Source organism: Puma concolor, chromosome E1 (genome assembly GCF_028749965.1).
Source record: "Puma concolor isolate L17-30 chromosome E1, mPumCon1.1.hap2, whole genome shotgun sequence".
Classification (NCBI taxonomy): domain Eukaryota; kingdom Metazoa; phylum Chordata; class Mammalia; order Carnivora; family Felidae; genus Puma; species Puma concolor.
In genome coordinates, this window is record NC_141680.1 from 11,927,014 (window position 1) to 11,948,431 (window position 21,418).

Below are 21,418 nucleotides of genomic sequence, written 5' to 3' on the forward strand. Positions count from 1 at the left end.
GAAGGAACCGCCTGAATGAGGCCGGAGGCAGGACTGAGCAAGTGGGGCCACTACCATGATCTCCCCTCCTCCCCCTCAGGTGGCCTGGCTGCCACAGCCAATGGTCAAATGCTCTCTGTTCTCATGGCTCCAATCCCTGGCAATCCTGCAAAGTCACCCCGATTTGTCAGCTGCCGATATGGCTGCTGGGGGAGGGGGGGGTGGCGGACACTCTCCCACGTGCCTTTGGGGTCCAAGCTGGAGAGGGGTCTCTGGCTTGTTTCTGACCTGGTGCTGCCTACCTCTGCCTCCCGCCAACAAGGCCAGCTGCTAGCAGCAGTGAGCCACCAGAAGCCACTTTCCACAGAGCACGTTCTAGGTCAAACTCCCCCCTCATTTTGCAGAAGGATTAACAGAAGCCCAGAGAGGGCCAGTGACTCGTCCAAGAGGTCCAGCAGGGTTGAGATCCCTCTACAGCTCTGTGCCCCTTGGTCAACCAGAAAATGAACTGAGAGCTGGAAGCCAAAAAGAGGAGGGGTCAAGGTCTTCCAGCTGGACACCCCAGAGGAGCCAGGGAATGCGCCCCCCTCCCCCGCCTTTCCCAGCCTGGGCGCGAACCACCTCTCCCTTCCCTGCCTTTGACACCCCTTCTCCGCAGCATCCCACAGTCAGCATCCCAGTCGGGGAGGCTCAGCAAACCAGCCCCTCCCAGCCCCGTTCCACCTGGGGGAGCCAGGGAATTGGCGCCCCCCCTCCCCCCAGCCCCCAGGGGAGGAAGCCGCCTGTCAGGCCGCCACGGCGTGTCAAATCCTCTTGCTGCCTAATTGTGAGACGGCGGCGTTTAAAGAAACGCTTTTCTGGCCGCCTGCCACACCGCAAACTGCTTGGTATAATTTTATTATTAAGGAGAGAGGAAAAAAAGGGAGGGGGTTGGGAGGGGGGAGGGAGGAGAGAGGGAGAGAGAGAGAGAGAGAGAGAGAGAGAGAGAGAGAGAGGAGGAAATTGCTTAGTCCAAGTCAGCTGGTGGAGTATTCTGCTCAATGTGAAAGCGGGGACGGCTTTCCAGTTGGCAAGCTGACTTCGTTAATTGCGCATTCAGTCTCTACTTAGGGTAATTGAAACGAAGCGGGGCCCAGGTCTGACAATTAGGGTCTGCGACTAGGCCATTAACCCTTTCTGCATCCGCCCCCCACCCCCGATGGATAGCACGCACCCACTCCAAGTGGGGGTGGGTCACCGGGCACCCCCCGCGAGAACCCATTCCGAGGCTGGGGGGCAGGGAGCCGCGCAAGGCGGCGCGTACCGCGGCAGGGGTGCTGCGGGGCGGGCGCCCCAGCGCGAGCAGGGTTAACGCGGTGCCGAGAGTCCGGGAGCTCGGCTACGGCCGAGCTGGGGATGGGGGAGCCGCGCTGGGTGTGTGGGGGTTGTTTGCGGCCTCGCCGCCCCTCTGCAACAGATGTTTCAGCCGTGTAAGACAAAGGCAGAGCGCCTGCTGCTGCCGGGAGAAAATCCGCAGGACTCCCTCAGGGGCAGGTAAAATTTCACCTTCTATTTGTGTTCCCCCCCTCACACCCCCGCTCGCCCCCGCCCGGTTTCCCGGCCTCTGCGCCAATCCGGAAAGCGCCACCAAAGACGCCGCGCCGCCTCCTCCGCAGCCCAACCCGCTGACCCCAGCAAGGTCACGGCGACCTCGGGCTCCGCCAGCAGCGCGCCCGCCCGTCGTCCGCCGGCGAGGGGTGCCTCTCCGCGCCCGGCCCCCCTCCCGGGGCGCCCCCCGTCCGCGATCCGCGGTAATTGGAGGCACCGGGCGCGAGAGGAAGGGGGCGCTGCACTCGCCACGAGGCGGAGGCGGCGCTGGACGCTCCGCGCCTCCCTCCTGCCAGCGCTGGGACCCCGGGGGGCTCTGCACCCCCGCCCCCAGCCCCCATCATTCATCTCCCTGATTCCCGCTGTATCCGCCCTCGGAAGTCAGCCGAGTGAAGCAGCTGTTCCTTGCACACTCCACTTGACCAAAGATGATGATAAATGAGGCCCGGGCTGCGTCGGGGACGCGGCGGCGGCCGCGAGGGGCGCGCAGGGCGGGGCGTACGGCCCACCGCCCCCTCCCCGCGCCTCGGAAAGGGCGAGGACGCGGAGGACAGAGGCCGAGAGGCACAATCAAAGGGCCGCGCTTCCCTCCCGGCGCCCCGCGCAGCCCCCGCACCCGGCTGCCAGAAGGCGGCGGGCGGAGGTGCGCCCGGAACGCCGGGGCCGAGGCGGAGACCTCTTCCTAGCGGCCCGCGCCGCAGCCCCGCCCCCGCCCTGCCCCCTCTCTCCCCACCTCTTCCCCTAAGGCCGCGGTCCCCACGGCGCCCTCGTCCCCCACCCCCCCCCCCACCCCGGTGCCTCAAACCTATTAACGCTCGTAAATAATGAATAATGGAGCGCTTCCCTCCAGCCGCGCAGGCTGCGGGCGGGGGCCACCGCCAGCTGCGCCCGGGCCTGGGGAGGGGGCGCCCCCCGGCCGGGTGCAGGGGGCCCGGGCGCGCGGCCCCGCACACGTGCAGCCGCGGCGCGCAGGCGGGCACCCCGCCCCGCGGAGGAGGGGGAATCCCGCGCTGCCCTCCCCAACGCCACCTCCCCTGGAGTCCTCTGGCACCGAACGAGGCGAGAGAGCGCGCGCGAGCTTCCCAGCCGGAGAGGGTTATTTTTAACCTGCCCCCCTTTCTATATCTGCCTCTCGGGTTTGCGCGCCCGCCCGCCCGCTCGCTCCACCAGCCGAGGACGCGGGCTCCTCACCTCGCTCGGCGGCTCCGGCCTCTGAGCGCCTCCCCCGGCCCGCGGCCCCCGCCCCTGCGCGGGCATCGCGCGGCTAAATCTCAGCCTGGAAAGGACCGATTAGGAGCCGCGTGCCTTTCTGCGAAATATTGGAACCGGGTGGGGTGGGGGCGGGGAACCCGGCGCTCTCGTCCCCTCGCCTCCCTCCCTGCTTGCCGTGACTGCGAGAGGCGGCTCCGGCGCTCCCTCCGCAAAACAGGGGGCGGCCAGGCCGGGGCGCCGAGCCCCCCTTCGCTTTTCGCCCTTCACTCCTCAACGCCCACCCTTCAGTCATCGACAAAGCTGGAGCTTCTAACACACCGACCCTCCGGCAGCGGCGGCGCCAAGTGGGGTGCTGCCTCCCCCCATCTCAGCCTCCTCCCTGAGCCACTCCAAACAAACACACCATTTAAACAGCAGCGGGTTTGCACACCAACTTCAAGGCGGACCCCGCCCGTGCCCGTGCCCAAGGCGCACCGGGGGGCCTCTTTCCCCAGCCTGTCTCCCTCCTCTCGGGCTTTGGCCTCCGTAAGGCCCCCTTTCGCCCCTCCCTCCCACTCCCTTCCCCGTCGCGCCCAGCAGCCCAGACCCCTACCCCCACCCCCCTTCCTCTGGGGAATGAGGCAGCAGGAAGTTCACGTCCATTCCCATTACCTTGCTCTCCAAAAGGCCACCCACCCAAACCCCAGCCTGTCCTTACCCCCAAGGGAGGGGGCAGTAGAAGAGCTGGCTGAGCTCAGAACCCCCCTCCAGGCTTTGACTGGATCAGGCACTTGACATTTTCCAGACTCTGCTCACGCCCAATCCTGGAGACCCACAGGCACAGGGCCCCCTAAGGACCCCCTCCTGAATGAGGTGGGGTAAAAGACAGCCGCTGCAAAATACAGGGGAAAACTGTGGAGGAAGTGGTGGGCTGAGAAGGAGGGAAAAGGGCGTTCCAGCGGCAAGGAGCTGCCTGGCTTAGTGGCAGGAAAGAACACAGCGTATTTGGGAATCTGAGCCGGATTTCTCTCCCCAGCTTAGCTGGAAGGTGGGGGAGGGTCCGGCCCCCACCCCATGGGAGCAGCCTCTGGCCAGGATTATGGTAAGCCTGGCAGGCCTGGGGGGGGGGGGGGGGCGGCGGGCAGAGGGTGTAAAGATGCATGTGGACCACAGATGTGAGGACAGCAGGTGCCACTGGGCTGGTCTGATGACACCTTTGGGCCAGTAGCTGCAGCTGGGGGGCCCAGCCTGCCCTGGAGGTGAGAGAGAGGCGGCAGGAGAGAGAGGGTCCTTTAGCGCAAGCAGGACCTGGCAGGGCAGAGTGGGCTTCTTAAGGGGCTTCTCCCCCCAGCCAGCCTGGATACTGAGCCCGGGGCCACCCTCAGATCTAGAAAGTTCTCAGTAACCTCAGACTGTCAGCTGGGGTGTAACAGCAGCAGCATCAGACGGCACGCTGTCTGGCCCCCTCCTATGGCCAAGGTGCCTTGATAGATTTTACTTCTAACCCTCAAATTGCCCTTCTAGGAGGTGACGTCACCTCTCATTTCACAGCCGTGGAAACTGAGCTCCAGAGGGGGGAAGGGGCCATTCTGGGGAACCTTTCTCAGTCCCCCTGCCTGGGCCCGTGGGTAGGGCCTCAAGCTTGTTTGCTCTGCTTCCCGGCAGCTGGGCATCAGGGAGGTGCCCAGGGGCTTGAGGGCGCAAGATAATGAGGTCCTGGTTTGCTCCTTCGGCAATTTCAGAAAACTGGTTTCCCTGGGAGATAAAAAAAAGGGCAAGGGGTTGGTGTGGGGGAAACTGGAGAGAGAAGTCACAGTGCCCACCACCAACTCCCTCCACCCAGTTCCTCCGGCAGATCCAGTTACCCAAGGCGCCAGGCCCCCTACTGAGGGTTCCCAGGTGGGGGGTTGGCTCCTGGGGCTACAGAGTTATTGTAGTGAGGCCTGGAGTCCACACAGGCCTCATTTACTCATCTGTAGCCCGAATATAAATCTCACACAGCCATGTACCATTGCGCTCTTCAAACGCGTACGGCCGTTGTGATGAATAAATTACAAATTCATTTAGGGCCTAGTGGCTCTGTGTGGTTATATCCTCCTGCCCCCCAACAACAGACTAACAGCTCCTATTTTGACATGAAAGGCGTCTCTGGCTCAGGACTGGGTGCCGAGTCGGGGGACCCCTTACCGATGAACAGCTGGGACCGTGGGACTACCTTGTCCACCACTGCCCTGGCTGCCCCCGCCCCTTTCCAGGAAGGAAGCTTCCGTTTCTGGACAAAGCTTGGATGGACAGCGTGATGCCCCCAGAAATCTCTGGGTGGGGGAGGAGCCTGGCCAGCCCCCCGGGACACGTAGCCCGGTGACCACAAGCATTGACCTTTGGGGAAAGTGAACCACCAGCCACTGCCCCAGAGGCTGGTCCGGAGGCGGCCTGGGACCGCTTGCCTCAGGACGGAAAATATTTGCCTTTGGTTTTCAGCTGCCGCCTCATCCTGCCTGATTTCCCTCTCTTCCACACAGACGTGACATGTGGAGGTGCTTAAGGGTCAAAATGAAGGGAGGGCAACCGTCAGAGTCCAGTGTCTGGCCGTTTTAAACAGCACTATTTTTCTCCCAAGGTGGAACAGAATACTTTCTGTCGTTATCCTGTGCGCTGGTTTTCTGCACCCCGTGTTCCCTCTGCCCAGCCTCAGGCCCAGCCCCCTCGGGCCTCACCTCCAGCAGCAGCAGGCCCTGCCAGAACTCCCTCCCTGCTGGCTTCCAGTCACTCAGCATCTGGGGGAGAGAGAGCCTCTTCCAGCCCTACAGAGCTAACTCAGCCTGACCCCAGCGCTGTCTTGTTCTGGAAGGCTGCAGGAGAATGCTTCCTGGCTTGTTCTGTGGGGCTGGTGATGGCAGGCCTCTCCTGCTCCTGAGAGATGTCAGATTCACAAGGGGCCAGGCCAGCCAGCTGTGAGGGCTCACAGGCGGCTAGCTGTGTGGCTTTGGGGTGCAGGGAGGCTCATCTTCCCCCAATCCCACCCTGACTGTAAATGCCTGTGTCCTGATGCCACACAGCTCTGGGTTCAGATCTCAGTTCTGCACTCGGCCTGCTGGGTGTCCCTGGGCAATTCACTTAACCTCTCTGGGCTTCATGAAACGTGAAACCTATTCTTACTTACACCGCACTCACAGGGTTGACGTGAGAGGGAAGGATCTGCTGTGTTTTATACGTGGTAGAACCCCAGGGACGGGTGGTAACTTCCAGAGCCTCTGGGCATTGTCCCTGGGGGGCAAGGGCCAAGCGTTGTACTCGTCTTCCAGGGAACTCTGTGTGTCTGAGACAGAGCAGGTCTTCTGGTAGGTAGGGCCTTATGGGGGATGATGTACCCCCAGAGCCAGGGAAGCTTCTGGGACTGAACGTTAAGTCCTGTCCACAGACTCTGCCCTGTCCCCCCATGGCAGGAGGGTTGTCTTCCTGGATGGAATCTCGGTGTTTCTCATACACTACTGTGCACATCTTAGGAAGAGGCAGATTCTGCTGTGGCGGGCTGGGGGTGGGGCCCAGGATTCGGCAATCAAACAGAGTCATGGGCCTCTCCAGGCAGAGTGAGATCTCGGCTCTCCAACACTTCGGGTCCCGCTGAGTCCTGGAGGCGAGGCTCAGCCAAGGGCTACGGGTCCTGTCCTGTCCTCTTGAGGACCCAGTACAAGGCTCTGGCTCTGTGTCTCTGAGTTCTGCACCTCAGAGCTGAGTCCCTGCGGTGGTGTGAGCCCCCGGGACCCTGCATTTGGCACCGCTTCCTGGCAACACGCTGATAAAAGGCAGCTTCACACTGCGATTCCCGGCTTCCAGCGCCTCAGTGCCCCCCGTCGGCATAGCGGGAAGCTGGGATAAACTGATCCCACGGCTGCCATTGATGGCTCCCCACACCCTCTTCCCTTCCCAGACCCCTTCCGAAGGTACAACAGATCTCAACCCAAGCACTGACCCCAGGGGTGGACCCGAGGGGCTGCAGTCCTGGGGGACCAAAGGTCACCCAGACTAACCACAAACAGCAGCCACTTCTTGCTGGCAGCCTTTTGCGCCCGGCACGGTCCTAATAAGCACTTTGCATGTACAAACCTCACCCGTAGGACAGCTCCATGGCTGGGGGCGGGGGGGGGGGGGAGCGGGGGGTACTGTTATCACCCTTATTTTATGGGTTGAAGACACTGCAACCCAGAGAGGTGAAACCCCACTGCCCGAGGTCACACCACTGTGAAGGGGTGCAGGGCCCGCAGTGACTAGACTCAGATTCTCCCCAGCCTGACCCCCAACCGTACATGGGGGCCTTTGAGGATTTCCTTATGGGGAATACCCAGTTAGATTTTCTAGGCACGGAGCAGCGGTGAGCATGGCATACTGCATCCACCTGGGGATGTGGGGAGAAGCCAGTACAATCTCTCTGGAGAGTTTGGGGGCAAGACAGACCCAAATAAAAAGTGCACGCACCCTCCGCCCCGCAGTCCGGCTCCCAGCCAGGCCCAGATTCCTCCGCACGGGGCTAGGACTATGATGTCCTTTGCAGCAGTGAAAAGACTGGAGATCCCCTAAAATGTCCGTGTGAGGGGGATGAAAGAAATACATTTGGGGAATTCCAGAGTGGAGTCTAGGGAGTGAGGAAGGGCCCCATGTATTCAGGGGGTGCAGCCTCCAAGCTGGGGAGAAAGGCACAGGGCAGAAAGTGTGCAGAGATGCTTTGTCGCATAAAAGGGGACGGTGTATGTTTCCGATTCTGTGTCTCCCTCTCTCTCTGCCCCTCCCCCGTTCATACTCTGTCTCTCTCTGTCCCAAAAATAAATAAACGTTGAAAAAAAAAATTAAAAAAAAAAAAAATAATAAAAAATTTTTTTTTTTTATGCCGTGAGCATACAACCCTTACAAAAAGGTTTTAAAACTTATTATACGAATGAATGTCCATCCTCTGGGCTATGCAGGGTGGCTGAAGAAGCCTGGGGTTTGCGCTCCAATCTGACATGGCCCGGTCCATGCTGTTGGTCCAGAGGCCAGCAGGTCACGTGACCTCAGATTCCTCATCGGTAGGATGGCCTGAGGCCGGCTGCCGAGAGGAGTCAGCGCGCCTGCGTCCTGCAATGGGCAAGATGGGGATCATTCCCCATTTTACAGGTGGGAAACTGAGGCTCCGAGTGGTGGGGGACCAAACCTGAATCCCCCTAGAGTCTGGATCATCACTTCTGGGGGCACCGCCTTGGGGGACACAACGTGCCCAAGCTGTGCGGGCAGCAGGGCCGCTGATAAACCACCGGCCGGCGCAGAACTCCCCGGGACCACTCCTGGTGTTGTGTGAGATTGTGTGTTCCACTCCATTTCTACCACAGTGTGCTTCCTTCAGTCATCAGAACGAAGGCAACACACATTATAAAACTTAAAAGCAGGGGCCATTCTGGGTGCTCATGGGCCCCAAGGGCGTGGCCTGATCGGGAGGCAGTCCAGGACGGTCTGGGGCCGAATCCTGGCTTAGACACACCACTGAGCTGTGGGGCCTCAGCAGGCCACTCCAGCGCCCATGCCTCAGTTTCCTCATCTGTGAAACAGCAGTATGAGTAAGTACCTCAGAGGGTGGGTGAGAATTAAATGAGAAAGTGGACAGTCATCCAAGCCATGCCTGGCAGAGGAGGGCCCAACAAGTGAGCTGTTATTTCTAAAGGGTAAATATTTATATAATTTTTTCTAACAGAGGGAAAGTTCAGGAAAATCCCTGACTGGTCCTAGCTGGCTTTGGAGGTGGGGCTGGGGGGCGGGGGGCGGTAGGGAGCTCCTTGGAGTGACAAGAACCTAGCTCAGCACTCCCCCACGCACCCGGCCCCAGGAGCAGCTGGTCTCTGCCCGGGTGGGCAGGCACACTGTCCTGGCACAGGCAGGCAGTGTGGCCGGAGCGGGGCTGGCCGTCTGTGTTCCCTAGCTGGCACGTCGGGTGGAACAGACTTGGCCGGAGGCCTCTACAGCCCCAGGCCCGTGGAGAGAGGGCTCAGAAAGCCTCCTGTGTTCCACCCGGCTCTAAGGCTGGCTTTTTCCAGACCAGAGCCTCGTGAGTCTTTGGAAAGAACATCCAGTACCCAAGGCCCTGCACTGACTTTCTGTGTGACCCCAGGTGAGTCACCCCACCTCTCTGGGCCTCTGTTTCTTCCCCTGTCAAATGTGGATTGGGACAAGTACCCCCTCCACAGGGTTAAGCAAAGACCCAACAGGAAAATGGACATGCTCTGTCATCATCACCCTCGCAACTAATTTTCACGCAGTGCTTACGTGTGCAGGGCCCTGTTTTAAGAAGCAGCGTGCGTATTTTAACTCCTCTTACAGGTGAGGCAACAGAAGCTCAGAGAGGTTAGGTCACTTGGTCGAAGTCACATAGCTCGTGAGGAGCCAGAAGCAGTATAGTAGGTCAGTAATGGGAAGTCTGACGTTATCGTTATAATTCACGCTACGAAGTCAGGCCTAGGATCTGAAAGCTTCAAACTCCATTCCTGGAGTCCCCGGAGGGAGCAGTGTTGTAGTTGACTCTGGTTTTCATGGCAGGCCCTGGGGCAGAAGTTGCTCTCTCGGCACTGGGATTTTGAGTCCCCTATTTCCCGGGTGCCCTCCATATGCAGGGCATCGACAGAGGAGCATTCTTCCCTGCCACAGCATTTTAATTCCAAGAGTAACTGTGTAAGCAATGTATCAGCATGCCCATTTCGCAGACGGCACAATTAAGGTCTGGAGGCAAAGGGAACTTCTTGGTGAGCAGCAATACTTAGACTTAAACTCGGCTCGTCTGGCGCCAAGTCCACTACTCAGGGCAAGGATCCTGGGCACAAGCAAAAACAGTGGGCATCAGAGACCCCCCTGAAGAAGGGAGACTTTTGGACGCTGCAGGGATTCCCAGAAATTTTGCTCTGTCCCATGCACTGTCCTTGGGACATCCGACCTGCTGCTTCTGGGCTTATGCCTTCACTTCACCTCACCGTGAGTCTCCTTACTAGCCACAGGTTCTGGGTGGACCATTTTACAGATGGGGAAATTGAGGCCCGCTGAAAGGCAGGGATTTGCTCCAGGGCTCAGAACCACTTCCGGGTACCTATGGGCTCCTGTCACAGACCGCACAGTCCCTTCTTTACCCTCACACCCCCTCCGTGTATTCATCCACCTATCCATCCACTCTCTCACTCACCCACCCTCACATCCATCCGTCCATCCGTCCGTCCATCCACCCATCCATCCATCCATCCATCCATCCATCCATCCATCCATCCATCCATCCATCGAAGTAGTTACTGAGTGCCTCCTGTGTAGCACAGACGGGCTAAGTACTGAGACAGCTGTGGGCTTTAGAGCCTCTTAGAGAAAGCCGGTAATGCCGAAACACAGGGAAGGCCCCCAAATCATACCTGAGTGGGAACAGCGGATCAGAAAAGACTTCCCAAAGGAAAGCCCTCGCCTGAGACCTGAGGTCAGTGAGGGGATGAAGAAAGGCCTCTGGAAGATGAGAGAGGGAGGGCGAAGGTAATAAAAACGTGACTGACCATGGCTTGCAAGTTGAACGTGAGTGAGGGGCAGGAGGTGAGAAGCAGGCAGGGCCCACATGGTACAGGCCTTGTGAGCCACATGAAGATCTTGGATATTGTGCGTCGACAATGGGGAGCCATAGAGGGCAAGCAAGGGAGTGAGTGACACTACGGGACACGTGTGTTGTAAGGTCCCGGTGTGGCAGTGGTGGAGAGCAGATTGGTGAATGTGGGGAGAGGGGGCCAGGAAGCAAGGACAGTTTCCCAGGGAGCAGTGAGGGGTGCCAGGCCAGACAGGAAGGGTGAGATTCTAGAAATGTCAGGAACAGAGCACTTTGGGACTCAACGGCCAATTCCAAACAGTGGTGGTGAAGAGGGGACAACTCTCCGGGTTTGTCCAGAGCCCATTCTCCCAACTGTGAGGTGATCCTACCCTCCTGCTCCCTTCAGACCCGCCCCACCAAAGCCTCTCCTGGACGTATCGCTGACCCGAGTCTGGCTCGTGGCTGCCAATGTGTCAGTGCCCGTCAGGGCGAACACCCTTAGGTGGCAGATCGCGAGTCTGGATCCCAGCGAGGGCAAGGAGGCCAGGCGGCACAGCGGCTCAGAGCGGACCCCTCCAGGTCCACATCTCCAGCCTCCTGTCCTACCCATGGGCCGGCACCAGCCTCTTCCCTCCCCATCTCACTGCAGGGACAGTGTGGCATCAGGCTGTCCGGGTGTGATGGGACACAGTGATGAAAGGCTGGTGCTGGGGACTTGGGAGGGAGCATGATTCCCCTGGGAAAGGGGTACCCAGGGGCCTGGCCCCCCACAGGCCAGCTTTACTGGCAGGTAAGTCCCAGCCAGCTCCTTGGACATCTGCCCCTCACTGCGAAACAAGCATGGACATGTGCAAACATCAGCAGGGAAACCCCCAAGCCGCCTGACCTTGTGCTTCTGCCCAGGCACTCTCTTTATTTTTATTTTTTATTATTTTTTTTCACATTTATTTATTTTTGAGAGACAGAGCATGAGCAGGGGAGGGGCAGAGAGAGAGGGAAACACAGAATCCGAAGCAGGCTCCAGGCTCTGAGCTGTCAGCACAGAGCCCGACGCGGGGCTCGAACTCACGGACCGTGAGATCATGACCTGAGCCGAAGTTGGACGCTCAACCGACTGAGCCCCCCAGACGCCCCCTAGGCACTCTCTTTATTCCTGTCCCTCCTTTTCAGGCACACATGCCCCTCAAGGACCAGACGGGCCATCAGGTCCACAGGACACACATACCCCGTCCCCTGAGCTCCTTTGTCCCTACCCCTCCCACCCTCAGACGCGTGGCTGGGAAGATGTTGTCTCTCAAACAAACTGAGTTTCGAGTTCACGCACTGTTCTCTCTCGTGGGGATCCGACTGCTAACTGGGGCCTTTGATGGACGTGAGCAAGCCAGGGGTTCGTGGACTGCATGTTTGTGGAATGAATGAGTGGAGGATGGGGGATGGGTGTGGGTGGGCGCGTGGGCTGATGGAATGGGATTCCAGCCCCAAGTAAAGCCGTGGCTATTTTTGTTAGCTTGAACAAAATGCGATTTCCCTAAGGCTTACGAGAACATGGCAGGTAATTCCCGGGGTCCTAGAAGTCCCCTCTGCAGCCACCTTTCATGATACCCGGGCCGGTTCACTCAGAGGGGAGCAGCCCTGCTGGACCCCGGGCTCCTGCCTCCCCAGGTCGTGTCATCCCACATCCTCCGAAGCTCCCCTTTTTGCGCCCTGCCCCCCGCCCCTTGCGGCTCCCAGAGACCCCTGGGAATTCCCCTGACCTGTAGGTGTCCCCAGGCCGGGGGTCCCAGGGAGCCTCTCCTTGGGAGGCCAGAAGGGCGTGTGAGGAAGGAGGGGCAGGTGGCTGCCAGAGCCCGCCCGGCAGCTTTGCAGAGCTGGAGAGAGCAGGGCGTTTGTCATCTGCTGAGGACAGTGGGGATGGTTTAAGGTGAAATTTAAGCCCATTAGTGCTTGGCTAATGACATCAGCAGAACGGCGAAAATGAAGATGGCAGGGTGTGTGAGCGCCCATAAATTGTCAGAGCTGGCGCCGCCTCCGTCCTTGGGCCTGGCTCCCCGGCCCCCCGGCCCCTCCGCCCGCCTGGGCCGAGTCCCCCCCCCCCGTCCCCCCCCCCAACGGTCCCTGCAACGCCGACTCCGGCGGGCCCGGCCCCTGCCCCAGCCAGGCCAAGCAGGCCGGGGCCCCCAGGGTCAACATGCGGCTGGGGCCTCCGCCAGGGCGTGAGAAAGGAATCGGCCAGGGAGCCCAAGCGTGGAGGCAGCATCTTCTTAATCTCTCTCCTTTTATAACTTCTGTCTCTTTTATGCACACGCAAGGATCCCGGCTCAGCCGCTGGCATCTCTTCCCCAGGCTAATCCCTGACAGCTCTGTTTATGTCTCCCATAATTCTCCAGTTTTATGGTTTTTTTTCGGGGCCATTAAGCTCCCAGCCACAAGCTCCTTCCCCTGCCCCCGCCTGCCTTTGTCCTTGAGGCCTGGCAGCCCCACCGCCCTTTGGGAGACAGGCCGTCCTCCCCCAGCAGGTGGACAAGGACCTCGGCCAGAGGACTCACTCAGGACGGCCCTGTGGATGCAGACTTCCGGTCGCCAGGCCCTCCTGACACCACTTCCCCTGTCCCTCCCGTTACAGCTCGTGCCTCCTGTCCACACCAGGGTCCAGCAGGGCCCCGGGCCACGCCCACCTCCCCAATGGCGCTGGTCCTCAGTCCCATCGTTTGGCCTCTCTTTCTGGCTGACCTCTTCCCCTCCCAGAGCCCTGGCCGCCTCCTGAGGACAAAGCTCCCCCACCTCCTCCCACCCCAACCACCCCTGCAGCTCCAGACCCCTGGATCCAATACATCCTAGACATCCTAGGCCCCCTCCCGTCCAGAGACCTTGCCTTCTGCCCCATGTCCTTCTGTGGCCTGTCTCTGAGGAGGCCTCAAAGTCCTCGTCAGACCCCTCCTTCCCACCCTCATCGCCACAGCCTAGAATCCGGACTCATCGCCTCCTGCCGGAAATTCCATGACCTAGCTCCATGCTGGGTTTCCAGGTTCCCAGCCTCAGCCCTGTATGGAGACTCACAGGCTTGGCTCAGGGCACTCCCTTGTGATAACACCTTCAGTGACTCCTCCGTGCGTTCGCCTACTCAAGTTCCTATTCTCAGTATGGTGCTCAGACCTCTCCAGCCCCAGCACCCTGGGGAGAGCCGGCTCCAGCTGCCCTGCTCTGCGGTGGGGATCAGGCCTCAGCTGTCCCACCACCGGGCAGGTTCACGCCTCCTGGGCTACCCTTCCGCGCCTCTGCAGGTCCATATGCAAGGCAGCAGAGGCCCCTGAGGGCCTTCCCTGACTTCCTCCCTAGATGAAGTTCTTCCCTTTCTTCTGAATCCACATAATCCCCTCATAGGACTCCTATGTCTTATGGGGTGCCTCGTCTCCTTGGACCGGGCACCTGGCTTCCTGCGTCAGAGTCACCCCACAAAGGCCGACATGGGATGCTTAAAGGCGGAGCCTCTCCTTGACTCCCTCTCCTTTCTGGGTACACCCCCTGTCACTCTCTCTCTGGGGCCAGCACCCCTCGGGGGGGGGGGGTGACCCAGCAGGGAGACAGCAGGCACCCCCTCGGGTACCCTGGCTCCTTCGTGGGGAGGCATGTGCACCTTGGGAAGACACAAGAGGTATTCCTTCTCTGTCTTTCCTCCGCTTCCTCTGTTCCCTTCTGCTGAGCTGCCTTCACCAGCCAGAGGCCCCGCCCCCCCCCCCCCCCCCCCCCCCACCGCAGCCCGGCCACCGGGGTCCTGGATGCCACTTCCCTGCACATGCAGGTGACCCAAGTCCCACCTGTCCTGTGATGCTGCCCTGGCCTCCTGGACACCACGTGGCCTGCTGCCCACTCCTTTCCTCTCTCCCCGCATGTTTGGGTGCTGGAGGGTGGGTGGGGGGGTGCGCGCATCAGGCCCGCCTCCCCGAGATCGGAGGGAGGGGAACAGATCACCTGAACATTTCAGTGCTGGGTGGGTGTACCGCCCTCTCCTCTTCACGTGGGCTCGGCGGCCTGAGTGCTTGGCTCGCTTTCAATCGATTCCAACCTGAGTCGTTTTGCGTCTCCCCAGTCTGTCTGGCCACAGCCCGGCAGGCCCCTTGCTCTGCTCTGCCCTGCCCGCCCCGGCTGGCATTCCACCCAGACGGCTTCCTGCCCTTGGCAGGTTTCAAGCACGGCACCAGCAGCCCCTGGCGTGACAGTTGGAGCCCTCCTCGGCGCCTGCCTCCACGTGTGCCCTGGGGCACAGCACCAGGCCTCACAGGGGAGTGGCCAGGCTTCTACCTTGAGAATAGCTCTGAGCACAGACTCCACGTGGGGACCCAGGCAAGCTCATGGACTGCTGTGAGGAATCCTGTGAAGTCCGGGGCGAGCTCTGCGATGAGGAGGGCCCAGTCCGGAATAAAAATGCAGGAACCTCCCTGCTCAAAAAGTATGAACCTCGGGGTGCCTGGGTGGCTCAATCGGTTAAGCGGCCAACTTCAGCTCAGATCATCATCTCTCAATATGTGAGTCTGAGCCCCGCATCGGGCTCTGTGCTGACAGCTCGGAGCCTGGAGCCTGCTTCAGATTCTGTCTTCCTCTCTCTGCCCCTTCCCCGCTTGTTCTCTCTCTCTCTCTCTCTCTCTCTCTCCTAAAAATAAAATAAACATTAAAAAAAAAAAAGTATGAGTCTTAAGACAGCGACGGCAAAGCACCAGACCAAGCACAGGGCATTTCTGAGCGCAGGCCCTGTGTGGCTGCACAGGTCACGGGGTCACGAAGCCGGCCCTGGCTGGGAGAAGGTCACTGTACCAGCTGCCACACCCTGGCCACGTTCCCTAGGCCCCAAGCGCTCTACGGAACACTGCGGGAAGATTGTGACTTAAGCCCCAAGTCACACCTGAGAAGTCACAGATAACACGAACCGTAATATTGATGATAGTTCCCATTTGCTGAGCACTTACTATGTGCTCAGTGCTTTGCACATACGGGGTCAGCAAACTATCACAACCACCCACTTCTATAGCTTGTGAGATGGAGATTTGGAAGGGCAATGTAATTGCCCAAGATCGCACAGTGGGAAAGTGCTGGAAGCAGGAGTGAGCCCCGGCTGCCTGGACTCCAGGGGCTGCCTCCCAACCTCACCACAGGCCAGGCAGGGGCGCCACCCCGTGCCCACCCTGCAACAAACATCACCAGGCTCTCCCGGAGCAGACAGACCACTGCGGCAGTCAAAACATCTACACTCCTGATGTGGGCTCTACCTCTCCTCTCCTCGTAGAGACCCAGAAACAGGCTCCGCGGAGGGCGACCAGCTCTTACAAGGTCACAGAGCGCAGCAGCACCCCCAATCCTAGTCCCCAGCAGCCCTGTTTCCAAAGACCCTTTTCTGCCCCTCGGGCAAGCGCTCATGATCCTGATTTTGTTTAACAAACTGGCTGGAAATGCACAACAATGCTTAACGCCAGTGTCTTCTCATCAGAGGGGCCTAGAGATGACTTCTATTTTCTCCTTTTCCCTCTTTGGTATTTTCTGTATTTTCTCCAGTGAGATAAGATTTGTTTTCAAAAGACCAACAGCTCTGAGTTTTTTAGAATGAACAGGGAACAGGAGTCTGTGGAAGCAAGTTGTGGTTAATAGAGAGTTACCATAGATACCAGGCAGGGATTTACATACCCCCCAAGAACTAGACCACAGCAGACTAGTTTCGGGGGGCCGTGCTGGTCTGGGTCCCTCTTCCCCTCATTGAGGAGGGTTCAGAAGGTTCCTCAGGATCTGGGGGCCTGGGATTATTCCTGGGTTGTTTCTGCCTGGTTCTCCAGTGAAGTCTGAGTCCTCTGGATGGTGTGGGCTTCCGGGAGCTGGGAGTCTCGGTGTCACCCTGGCTGGTTATGAAGTGTGTCCCAATGTGTTCTGTCATCTTGCCTGGACAGCCACTCTGCCCTCCACTGGTCCCCACTTCCCTCTGTCCTTCTATCCCAGAGGCCTCCCTCAGACCAGAGCCTCCCGCCTCCCCCACCCCCTGCCCCCTGCATCACAGCCAATCAGATCCCCGAGATCCCCAAGACCAGACTCCTGCCCCTCCCCCACAGTTGGCCCTTGCTACCTCTTTCTGGCCTCATCCCAGTGCCCCCAGTGTTCTCTGGCCACGGCCAGTGTTCAGAGACCACGGCTCGCTCCTCGGACATTCCTGTCTCCGCACCTTTGCAGTCCCTTTCCTGGAACACCTGCCCTCGCACCCACTCCGCCCAGAGCAGGTGGCCATGTCCTTCTATGTCCCCAGCTCCCAGGCCTAGTGCAGTGCTCAGAGAATCCATCAACAGTCTCCTGTGCCCTTTGGAGTTGGGGCCCCCAGCGCCCCCCACGCTGACGCTGGGCCTTCCGCCGACAGCTCCGAGCCACCTCCTGCCCAGAGAGCCCCCTGGGTCTCTGGCCTGAGAAGAGCTGAGACAGCTCCTTAATAAAAGCGGGCCACAGACGCGCCTGAGTGACATCGCGCCAGGCCGAGAGGCGGCGGCTTACAGCAAAGCCTCATTTTTCTTCTTCCTGTTGGGCACTGAAACAATTTACATTAAGAGCCCCACATGTGTCTGTGACAAAGATGCATTTCTTCTCACGACTGGCCAGTGTCCCCCCCCTCTGCTTCCCCGGGTGCCCCCTGGCCCCCACCTTCAGCGCCTGGCCCACTTCTCCAGGAGTTGGGGGGGGGGGTCTCAGGGACCACCTCGTGCCTGGGTCACCCAGACATGGGGCCAGGGGAGGTCAGCCAAAAGAATAACCACGCCGTATCTTTATTAAAACAAAAACAAAACGAAAACCCACCAACCCGGAAGGGCCTGGGGGAGGGGCCATGCATCCAACCACATGGGTCTAAGGATCTCAGCAGAGCCTTGCTCTGGCCTCAGACAAATAAAAGGGTGTTGGCAGGATGCAGGCTGGCCGCACACAGTGGCCTCACGTGCACCCGTGTAAGTTCACGTGTGAGACGGCCCCACTGAGCAGGTCACCTGTCCAGCATCACAGACCAGGCCTACAGGCCAAGTCTGCCCAGCACTGAGGCCCCGGCTTGGGGACTCCAGCTGCAGGGCCCATGGCCTCCTGTGCTCAGCCCTTGGGAATGAGGGCCGGCCAGGCAGAGAGGCCAGGGCGAGCTGCAGGTAAGGCTCCCCAACAGTCCTGTCTTCCAATGGCCAAAGCCTAAAACCCCACTGTTCTCGAAGAACTACCCTCTCTGGGCTCCTCTATTAAGAAATGCCGCCCCAAGAGGTAACAGAGCAAGTCTCACCACACTCTGAGCAAATGACCCCGGACCCTTGATCCTGTGCAGCCAGGAGCAGGGGGGGGGGGGGGGGGGGGGGGGGCTCGACCAGTCGGGCTGCCCCGGAAGTCCCCTCTGCTGACTCACTGGATGGCCTCAGTCTTCCTGCATGTCAGGTGGGCGAGGAGGCACAACCGGACGACTTGGGAACGAGGGTGCTCCTCGCACATGCGCCTGGCAGATGTGAGTTCCATGCATTCAAATATGACACGATTATTCTTGCCTGCGTACCAGAACGTGCTATGTCACCGCATGACTCACAGTAAGGCCTACAGGCTATGGTTTGGGGCTGAGCGCACAGCCCCGGGTGCGGGCCTTTTTTAATGTGATTTTAGGGGGTGCTGACTATATGTGAGTTTCATCTTCTGTTCACAACACAGATGCCCCAGTTCTGTGGAAGAGGGACTGCCGGCAATGTTTCAGGATTCTGGGGTTGAGGGAGCTGAGGGCCTGGCCCATTCCTTTGTCCTTCTCCCTGCTCCTGGCCTGGGTCACTGCCTCGGTGTCTCCACAGTGCCCAGGAGACTTCTTACATACCACGAGGCCATGATAATTCCACTCCCAGGCACATAGCCAGTAGGAATGCTATGCTGGGGCACCAAACCACATGCTCTAGAATGTTCATGGCAGGTTTACTCATAAGAGCCTCAAACTGTAAACTACCCAAATGCTCATCAAAGGTGGAAGGGATAAACAAACTGCTATATGCACACAATGGAATACTACACAGCAGTGGAAGAAAGCAGGTACCGTACTCAACACGGGCAGAACGGCTTGTTGGGTAAAAGAAATCGGGCCAATGAGGGGCGCCTGGGTGGCTCAGTCAGTTAAGCGTCAGACTTTGGCTCAGGTCATGATCTCACGGTTCATGAGTTCAAGCCCAGCACTGGGCTCTGTGCTGATGGCACAGAGCCTGCTTCGGATCCTGTCTCCCTCTCTCTCTGCCCCTCCCCGGCTCATGCAAACGTGCACGCTCTCTCTCTCTCTCTCTCTCTCTCTCTCTCTCTCTCCCTCTCAAAAGCAAATAAACGTTAAAAAAGAAAAAAAAGAAATCGGACCAATGAGGTTGCATACGGATGAAATTCGCAAGCTGAAAAATGGGTCCTGGGCAGGCAATGCCTGCTTCGGGGGTGGTGCTGCTCTGTCGATGTGAGTGCTGGTTACATACAAGTATGTTCAATTGGTAGCAATTCATCAGCTGTTCATTTGTGCCCTTCTCTGTATGCAAGTCAAGGAAAAGTGCAAAATTAAAACAAAGGAGACTTCAGCTTCCTTTACTCAGTGCCTCCTGAGGCTCCTCACTTGGCTTGAGACAAAGTACAGAACCCACCCTGGCCTAGGTGGTCAACGTCAACTCACCACCAGATATGTCCCTGTCTTCTCGGCCACAGGTAGCGTGTGCGTCCCCTCCCCTCAAGAAGTCAGGGTGGGTGTAGCCCGCTTTGGTCAATGGAATTCAAGCGACAGTGGCAGTGCTGCTTTAGGGGAGAGCTCCACAAGCTCACCTGCCTCTGTCTCTTTCCCTCTGTGACACGCAAGTGTTCCAGAAGGCCGCTGCTCTGTCCGCTCGGATCCCCGAGTGACAGCAGGGAGCAGTCCCTCCTGTCTGGCCACAGACACAGCACCGACGAGGAATAAACCCTGTCTTAGGGTGCTCATCTTTGGGGGATGTTTGTTATGTGGCGTAACCAGCCCATCCTGACTAGTACACCAGGCATTCAGGGTCTTTGTGGCCTGTGCCCTGACAGCCTCCCCAGCTTTGTGAAATGGAAACGTTCTGGCTTTGAGCACGCGGGGACATCGGCTGTACAAACACACCATGTTTTTTCACATCCTGTGCCCCTGGCACTCCCCAGCATCCCACCCCTGCCCTGCCTCCCAGGCAGACTGCCACTTGTGGCTGCTCCCCTTCTGGATCCCACGACCTCAGCCGAATCACCCTCTTTTGCTGCTGTCGGTGGGCAGTCATTATTTCCCACGAGAACAAGCAAGGAGGGAAGTAAAGACACACAGGCTTGGCCCCCCGCTCCTCAGGAGGGACCTCCAGTGAAGCTCCTGCGTGAGTCATCACAAAGCCAGGTGCCTGGTGGATCTCGAGGCCCCCCTCCCCACCGTGTCCCAGCTCTCTGCCAACTCCTACAGCTCCACACGGCTTGTCTTACACCTCGCCTCCCTTCTCACGTTTCTACGGGACGCCACCCCCACCCGAGGGCCCCCTGCCGGCTGGGGAGAGTTGTGGGGTACAAGGAAGGATCTGGGGCCCCTTGGGGGAAACGGTGCTGCCGATTAACCTATTTTAGGTGATACAGATTGGAACCCCAGGGGAAGAACATTTTTTCCAGAAAGGCCTCCCTTTGAGGCCACGTGATAAATGATCCCAGCTCAGCACTGGCCCCGGTTCCCAGCTACAAAGGCTGCCAGGGAACCTCCCAGAGCAGCAGGGTTTCTGAGTGGCCAATCACTGCATAGTCCTGGGGGAACCTCGGCTGTAGCTTGCTCCAGCCTGGTGACAGGAGAGGGCTGAATGGGAGCTGTGTGGGCAAGAATCTGGGGGTGCACCAGGGAGCCGATCGGCCATGGAATCAAAGGCCTCCTGGACCCGCTGTGTCCCGATTCCCTTGATTCCACTAAGCTGCCTCTACCTGCTCCTCCCAAGTCCCAAACGCCCACCCAGTCACAGCTGGGAGGGCTCTGAGCAAGCACCTGTCTTCCTCTGCGCTGCCACAGGAGAGCCTGGAGACTCAGAGAGGGCAGGTGACTTGTTCAAAGTCACACAGGAAAGCTAATTAATATAGTGGGTTAGCTTTCCTGCCTTGGTGGGGGGCTCCCTGACTGCCAGGGGTGTAGACCTTCCCTGCAGGTCAGACTGAACCCCTTGGCTCAGCCGGCACTGTTCTGAGGCCACCCCTCTTCAGCTTCGTCTCTAAACCCTTTGCCCCACACGATCTCTAGCCACTGGCTCCCACCGGCTCCTCCTGCACATCAGGCTCTGACCCCCCGGGGCCTTGGTGCACATCCTTCCCTCTGCCTGGGCCCCTAAATCTTCTCTGCTCAAAAGCCACCTCTTCCTGGAAGCCCTCCCTGACTGCTGGCCTAGGCAGCCCTCCACCCCTACAGCTCTTCCCACTCTCTGAGATCACTTCCCTCGTGTATGTGTCGACTCACTTTTTGTCTGTCTGCCCCAAGGATGGTGAGCTCCATGAGGCAGGGGCCTGTCTATCTTGTCAGAGCACACAGCAGGCACATGCTTGCTGAAGGGACGGTGGTGGATGCCAGCACTCCCAGTCCTGACCCAGGCGCAGGGCTTGGGGCTGGGAGTGAAGCCTGGGGCTACTTCTGGGTCCCAGGACATCCTCATGTTCAGGTTCAGCCTGCAGGCCCTTGAGCACCAGAGGTCCTCCCTCCCTTCACCCTGCACCTGCTGGCCCACGAACCTGAGCCCGCTCTACCTCTCCTGCCCTCCCTTCCCCCTCAGACTCCACCGTCTTTCTCCTGGCCCTGCCCTCTGCTCATAACCCTCCCGGCCCCCTGTCACCATGGGACAATGTCCCTGCCTCCTTGGCTTGGCATGCAGGGGTGACCTCCACCCACCTTCCCGGCCCCCAAACCTCAAGCCCCAGCAGCACTGGACCCCCAGGAGCTACTTGCACCTACCAGCTCTTTTCACGCCCCCCCAGCCTTTGAACACACCGGGCACGATCCTGGGGCGAGCCTCCCCCTCCTTGTCCGCCTGGCAAAACGCGAGTAGGCCTTCTTACCTCAGCTCAAGATCA

At 59.4% G+C, this 21,418-nt stretch overlaps 1 protein-coding gene across 2 annotated transcripts in view; it reads right to left on the bottom strand.

The window, feature by feature from the left end:
• Positions 1-21,418, bottom strand: part of RAI1 (retinoic acid induced 1) — a 119,983-nt gene that overhangs the window by 24,174 nt on the left and 74,391 nt on the right. Inside the window, exon 1 of one of the 2 annotated variants that reach the window (XM_086686203.1) lies at positions 2,758-3,245. The exons of the other annotated variant lie outside the window; for it this stretch is intronic. The gene's annotated coding sequence lies outside the window, so the exon portion shown is untranslated. Of the gene's footprint in view, positions 1-2,757; positions 3,246-21,418 lie in introns of those variants that run through there. 2 annotated transcript variants of the gene reach the window in all.